This window comes from Octodon degus, unplaced genomic scaffold (genome assembly GCF_000260255.1).
Source record: "Octodon degus isolate 3935 unplaced genomic scaffold, OctDeg1.0 scaffold00308, whole genome shotgun sequence".
NCBI classification, from domain to species: domain Eukaryota; kingdom Metazoa; phylum Chordata; class Mammalia; order Rodentia; family Octodontidae; genus Octodon; species Octodon degus.
Window position 1 is genome coordinate 63019 of NW_004524884.1, and position 7431 is coordinate 70449.

General features: G+C 43.2%; 1 pseudogene; it reads right to left on the reverse strand.

Annotated features, from left to right (window-relative positions):
• The window catches only part of LOC101572655, a 32115-nt pseudogene extending 24957 nt beyond the window's left edge, over positions 1–7158 (reverse strand).
• Between the last annotated feature and the right edge of the window lie 273 nt (positions 7159–7431).

Sequence of the window (7431 nt, forward strand, 5' to 3'; positions counted from 1 at the left end):
GTGGTGAGAAAGAATTAAATGAGAATGTTCCTACAGGCCCTAACAGCAAGCCCAAACTGCCTGTGGTAATCTCACAGTGTGGGGAGATGCCGTCCAGGTCAAGCCTGCATCGTGAATTATGGCTTCCCTTGCTTTCCTTATCTGTCCTGAGTCACATAAACTCTACTGGCCTCTGCGTTTGCATTCCTGCCTGCTGTAGAAATACCAGACACAGAACCAATCATGTACATCTAACTTTCCAACTGCAAATAAAGGTTTTTGAGTGTGTGTGTGATCAAAAAAAATTTGCAGTCATTAATTTTCTTCTTTGAGACACAATGTAATAGGACATTTTTACTCACTTTTTAAAAATAAGTGAAAATATGGAAATTGGGATTCAGAGATGTTCAAAGCTTGTTAATGATAGAACATGTCATATAAAACTGGAAAAATGTCAGGTTTAAAATTTGTATTTTATCGAATTCCATCGTTGTTAGTCTTTCTTCCTCAATTTTATAGAGTCCTTAGCGCTAGTGACTTCTAATTGCCATGTGCGTGCTGTTCATGTCCTCCCGGCCCTTTGCTTCCTCAACTGTAATGGAATTTTATTAGTCGGCCGCTGTTCAGGTCTTTCAGTCTTTTAGCAGCCCCGGAGTCCTTGTGGTGAACAGCTAGCACTGTGGTCTAAATGATGTCCGTGTGTGACTCCATCCCCATTTTTCACAGTGGTATACACGCAACAATAGGAGATTTAAGATAAAGGCTCAGGATGAGTCTCCTACAGCACACGGCGCCTCCTGCTCTGAGGATTTCTATTCAAAGAGTGTATTTGCTGCATTGGGAGGAAGAGTCACTGCATGCATAGCAGGAACCAAAGGAACAAAAGGAGCCTAGCAGGAAAGCCCAGGGAGCCTGACAGAAGAGAATGACAGCCCACAGCGGAGGGCACATCAGAGAAGCTCCCAGTACTGAGAAACACTCCTCCCTCTCAGAATCCCCTGGGGCCCCAGGCCTTTCCAGGGCACCTCCGTGTTCTACAGAGATGAAAGCAGGTTTCTGAAAGACAATTGCCCTTTCACTCTGAGAACGTATAGTGCATCTGTACTGCAGAGGTGGAAAGACTTCTCCAAAGATCCATGCGAAAGACAGAATATGACAAACTTGTCTTTGGAATGTTATCAAGGATATCTCCCTGTCCCCAGAGGGGGGGGGAACCTCTTGGCTCATTGTAGTGACAAATTAGCAGAAAGAAAGTCAGCAGTTAGAAAAAAAAAACCTAAGGAAAACTTACTCAACAGTATTTTTACTATAACTTTCATAGATAATTGTATAAACATTGTGTTAAGAGATGAAATAATTTCACATTAAATTTAATTCAGCTAGTGTAGTCACTGCAGGACTTGGGAATCGCAATCCTCCTGTGAACAGTAATATATAACCTGTATGCAGCACTTTGTAGTTTTCTGGATGTGTTTATATCATACAATTTGAGCTTCACTATAGTCTTTTTTTTTTCTTTTGCATTTAGGACAGGGTCTACAGGGTCTCACTATGGAATCGGACTCATAGAGTTTCCTGTTTTCAGCTTCCCAAGAGCTATAAAGGGCAGACCAAATAGCTCAGTGGATTAAAGCACCTGCTTAGGCAGACGCATGGACCGGGAGTTCGATCCCCTGCCATGCCGGCCCCATCCCCAGGGCGCCCTGAGACCACAATTGAGATGGGGCGGGATGGTGTGTGCTGTAATCCCAGCACTTGGGAGGGTGTAAACAGGAGGATCACTACAAATCTGACCTATGCAGTGAGGCCCTGTACAACCTGTCCTAAATACAAAAAAAAAAGAAAAATAAACAGAGCTGGGAATGCAGGTGAGTACCACCACACCCAACCTCAGTCATCATCTCAGCATGCCCCAGGGGCCAGGCCCACACTGCATGTGGGGAATCAACCCTGGCCACTGCGCTCTACATGTTGAAGCCACATAGCTAATAAAAAGGAGGAAAGTCATTTGTAACCAGAATTTTTTTCAAAAACATTTTCTTGGGCCAGGGAGATGGCTCAGTAGAATAAGTGCTTGCCTGGCAAGCACAGGGTCCTGATTTCAATCTTTAGTATCACAAAAAAAAAACCACACACCTTTTTATTTGCATAAATCTTCCGTGGAATATTTTTCACTTTTCTTAGATAGGTGTATATAACCCCCAGAGAAATACACTTGGTTTTCTTTTTATTTTCGTCCTATTTGATGTTACTTGTTCAAATAGCATTTTTAAAAAAATTTATAGTAGCATGAAGTCATAGTTTAATCATGTTTTTATATACTTTTTTATTTTAGGGAAGGTCTACAGGGTGTTCAGGGTCTCATTATTAGATGAGACTCATAGTGATCCACCTGTTTACAGCCTCCCAAGAGCTAGGATTCCAGGTGTGCACCACCATGCCCAGTCTCAATTGTGGCCTCAGCCCGCCCCAGGGGCAGTCCCGGGGAATTGAACCCATTGCCCCTGAGCCTGTTTATATGCACTTTAATCAGTTGAACTATTTGGGCAGCCCTTACTTTGTTATTTTTTAAACAGAATAAAAATACAAAAAATTAGAAACAATACAGAATTTTAATTAAAATGATAGGAGTGCAACAATGATTATTATACTACATATTGTTGTCTTCAAGTTAGTTGTTCAGAGTACTAGATATAAGCATGCAAAACTGGTCAAGACATTAAGAAGGAAAGAAAAAAAATTATTAAACGATAACTGTTACTGTAAACTGACCAATAGAAATTAGCAATACAATTATCCAAGCCAGTCTGCGTATATACATAACTATTTTCTTTCTTTTCTTCCTTTCTTTCTATAACTCATCTCAGTCCTTCCTTCTTTTTGAAGAGTTTCTTTCCCTTTCAAGATATCTATTGTATCTTTTGGATTTTATTTACACTTTGAGGGTTTTTTTTATTTTTTATTTTTTTGGTGGTACCAGGGATTGAACTCCTGACCTTGAGCTTGCCAGGCAAGCACTTATTCCACTTAGCTATCTCCCCAGCCCCTCCTTCCTTAATTCTGGATGTTGCGCATTTTGTCCCATGTCAAAAGAAATCACCAACAAAATAAAAATAAAACGCACAAATTGAGAAAAAATTTTAGCCAACTCTCCCTCATTCAGAGGATTTCTATTTAAACATAAAGAATTTTTTTTAAAAATCAGGCCCCCAAAATTCCAAAACCCAATGTAAAAATGGGCATCTGAGATAAATATACACTTCTCAGATAAAGAAATACAAATGGTAAATAAATGCATGAAAAAATATTCAACATTATACGTCATTCAAGAGATGCAAATTAAAATGACATTGAAATTCCACCACACGACAGAAAGAATGGCTATTATCAAGAAGTCAGCCAATAACAAAGCTGGAGGGGCTGTGGAGAAAAAGAATCCCTTCTCCACTGATGGTGGGAGGGCAGACTGGTACCACCACTGTGGAAATCAGTGTGGAGATGCCTCAAAAATGTAGGATTGGTCGGCCCTTTCAGTTCAGCTATTTCTCTCTTGAGTATTGTTCCAGAAGAACTGAGAACCTCATACCACAGCGATATATGTGCACCCATGTTTATAGCAGCGCAATTGGTCACAGCGAAATCTTGGAAACAACCCAGACGTCCATCAAGTGAGGAATGAACAAAAAAGATGTGGTATTTTTTATACAATTAGCTTTCCTAGTGGGAGAGGACAGCTGTATACTCCTATCAACTTAGGCAGAGGTTTACAGGGACACAGATGCATGCACGTACATGACCATCCTTTAGAGTCTCCTGTAGGAAAAGATTACACAGGCTCTGTCATGCTTGCACAGACAGCACTTCTTTCTATGGAGCTGACTGAGGACAACAGTAAAGGTCAGTGTCATTCAATGCTTTTGTTAATTTGATTTCAGTAGAGTGGACACTCTATGGTCTGTAAGGCTACATGGGGAAGCACCAAATACTGTTTAGAAGGTAGAAAGGAAAGGAGGAGGCTCCAGACCAGTCCTTATTGCAGTATGAGTGGGGTAGGCAAGAAGAGGCATGGAAATATTTTAGATTTAGTTTAAATAATAATTCCACTGGAGGGCCGGACAAATAGCTCAGCAGATTAAAGCGCCTGCAAACAGGCACAGGGGCTGGGGGGGGGGTTAATCCTTGGGCCTGCCATGCTGGCCCCATCCCCGAGGCACACTGAGACAGCAATTGAGACCAGGTGTGGTGACACACATTTGTAATCCCAGCATTTGGGAGGCTGTAAACAGGCGGGTCACTATGAGTCGGATCTAGCAGTGAGACCCTGAACACCCTGTAGACCCTCCTCCACCAAAAAAAAAAAAATGATAATTCCATTGGTCATCCAGGGATAGGTAGTATCACTAGCTGTATTGTACCTGGATATGATTTGGCATCAGAAAAGTGTTGGTGGGATGAGTGAAAATTCCATAAAGAAGCAGTTTTAGAATATAAGCTTAGGATCAAAAAGGAGAGTTAAAACAAGTTGACCAATAAGTAGCTTCACCATATAATTAATGGATGTCAGACCAAGAAAAACATAATCTAAGAAAACAAAAAAGACCAATAGTTTCAAAACAGCATAACAGGGGCTGGAGAGATGGCTCAGTGGTCTAAAGCACCTACTTAGAACTAGCTTAGCAAAGCATCAGGGACCGAGGTTCAATCCCCCAGCACCACATGCCAGCCAGCCCCGCCCCCTGGTGGGCTGAGCTGGCCACTCTCTCTCTCTCTCTCTCTCTCTCTCTCTCTCTCTCTCTCTCAAATAAATAAAAAAATTAAAAAAAAAACAGCATAACAGTTCTTTCAATAGGGGGTTCATCTTTTTATCTGCAGCATACCTTCAAGCCTTCTCTGTTGCAGACAGCTTCTACTGCAATGTAACCAACCATGCCAAATCCCTATGGCTTAAAAGCACCTGCTTTTACTTGCCCATAATCCTATGGATCAGAAATCCATTTAAGCTGGAAGGTTATTTTCGGTTCTATTCAGTCAGCCGGAGTCATTCTTTCAGCTGCCTTCAGGCTAGGTTCCCTCTAGGAAAGGGAACATCCAGCTGCAGCTTGCTGGACGGTGTGCTGCTCCTTCACATACTCTCCCCTCTCTCCATGCAGGGAGCTCCTAAGCTCACAGCATGTACATTTCTTTCTTATACGGCGTTGTCTCCCCCAAGAGCACACCGTGTGGGAAAGGAAATGCTCAGGTGTTCGAGGCCTTGCTTCACACGCTGTAAGCTACCTCATTACATTCCACCTGTCAAATCAAATTTCATGGGAGGAAACATGCTTTCCACCTCTTTGCTGAGTGCAAATATTTGATAGTCGTCTTCAGTTTATCACACCATTCTGCCTCATGGAAAACAGGCTCGATTAAAATAACTAATTGAAAAGAGACCTACTAAACGTTTCAAACAAACAAACACAGATTATCACAGACTACTAAATACTTATAAGAGCTGATTTAACAAGCTGTCAGATATTTTCTGAAATATATGGAAGAGGGGAAATAAACCAACAATATAAGCTCATGTATAGTGACTAAGACTAATTACATTATAGTAACAAGGCAAGACAAAAAACTAAGAACAACAATCCTTGTGCAATATGCTGCAGGCGATAAATTCTGTCTTATAGCAATACAGAAACACATACAAGAGGAATACAGATTGATCCACATATAATACTAATTCATAGAAATTATCATGCAATTATAGAAACACAGATTCAAAATATTCATCTTCTGGGCTATTTTTAACTGCATCACACTTCTCTTGTGTTGTCTGAGAAAGGGAACAGGGAGCTCCTTGACTTCTCAGGTAGAGGGCATTCCTGAGAAATTTAGGTGGAGTACTATGCAGTCTTCTGTGAGACAGATAGCTCTGCTGACCCTAGTTCTCCGGGGAGAGAAAACAAAAGAATGAAAGTTTCCAATTTTCAAATTTCAATGATTTTTAAATATTTTCCTAGGGCTGACAAGTGGTGCTGATGGTTTTTATTTGTATCTTTTAAATTTTCTGATTACTATGATTTCTCTTTCAAGATAAAGTCTTCACCATAGTCACACCCTTACTCCAACTGCTTAACAAAAACTCTCACCAAAACCCTCTGAGAGGTACTATGATTTTCTTTATTTTTTCTCCTTTCTTTCCCTTCTTATTCCTCTTCTGTAGTACTGGAGATTGAACCCAGGACCTTCACAATGAACTCCATCCCAATCAATTTTTTAAATTTTGAGCTAGGGTCTGGCTGAGCCATGAAGTTTCCCAGGCTGGGCTGGAACATGTGCTCACCCTGCCTCAGCCTCCCAGGGTGCTGGAATGACAGGGAGCATTCACCCGTCTGGCAATTCCCCTCATCTCATGGGTGAACCGGTGGTCACAAAGTTGTGATGGAAAGCCAGGGACTTGAGCCCTGGAAGTCTTAACTCTTGTTTCCCTCTGCTGACCTCTCCTGCAGCATCAGGGACAGGCAATGAGGAGCAGAGCATGGAGCCTTCTTGGTCCTTGGCCCTGGAGTCACTGGCTTGGGGGACTCCAAATCTTCCCATGCCCTGTGGAATGGGCTGGGAGCAAGGACTGGGACAGGGTGGTGCAGAGCTTCAGCTCGGCAAATGTGGCTTTCCTGCCACTAGCCCTGGAATGAGTTACTGGGACCATCCAGGCCTTTGGAATCTCCCTGGGTCTGGGTGGTACCACTCCTAGGTGTCCCTCCAGAAAGTTCGAGAGCAGGTGACATCATTACTTGGGGTGGCCACATGTATAGAAGGGGGACCCTGGTCGGTGCAGCCATGGCTTCCTGGGATACACTTCATACTTTTTGAAAAATTTGACACAGGGTCTCCCTAAGTCTCTAAATTTCCCAGGCTGGACTAAAATTGGAGATCCTCCTGCGTCAGCCTCTCACGGTCCTGAGAAGACAAGCACTGTCCATCACACTGGGATTTTGCTGTAGACTCGATGTGGATCAACACCAGGGCTGCTCTCATGGTGTAGTGTATGTGAAGGCCAGAAACATCCTGCGTGTACTGCGACCTCTGCTCTTGCAGCCCAACCTCCTCTGCTCTGTACATGCTCTTCCCTGGCCTCCTTTCCCTCACTTTGTCCCCTCCCAAGCTGCACCACTTCAGTTCTCTGAAGTCTCCCATGGTTTCCTATTGCCCTGGTGACAGAGCCACACTTGGCCAGGTGTTCAGACCCTCCCCACTGTCACTGCTGACCTGGGGTGGGGTGCGAAGTTGGAGGAAAGGAGGCACCTTGAGAGTCCTTACCCTCCCCCACCCATCCTCTGCCCCAGCCTGGCTCACTCTCAGCCCTTGCTGGGGAGACCTTCCAAGTTTACCTTCTTTCTCCAAGTTAGGGGCAGCAGCTCAGTCTCCTCTGATTTAATTCTTGTCCCCAGATGAGCCAGACCCCAAATG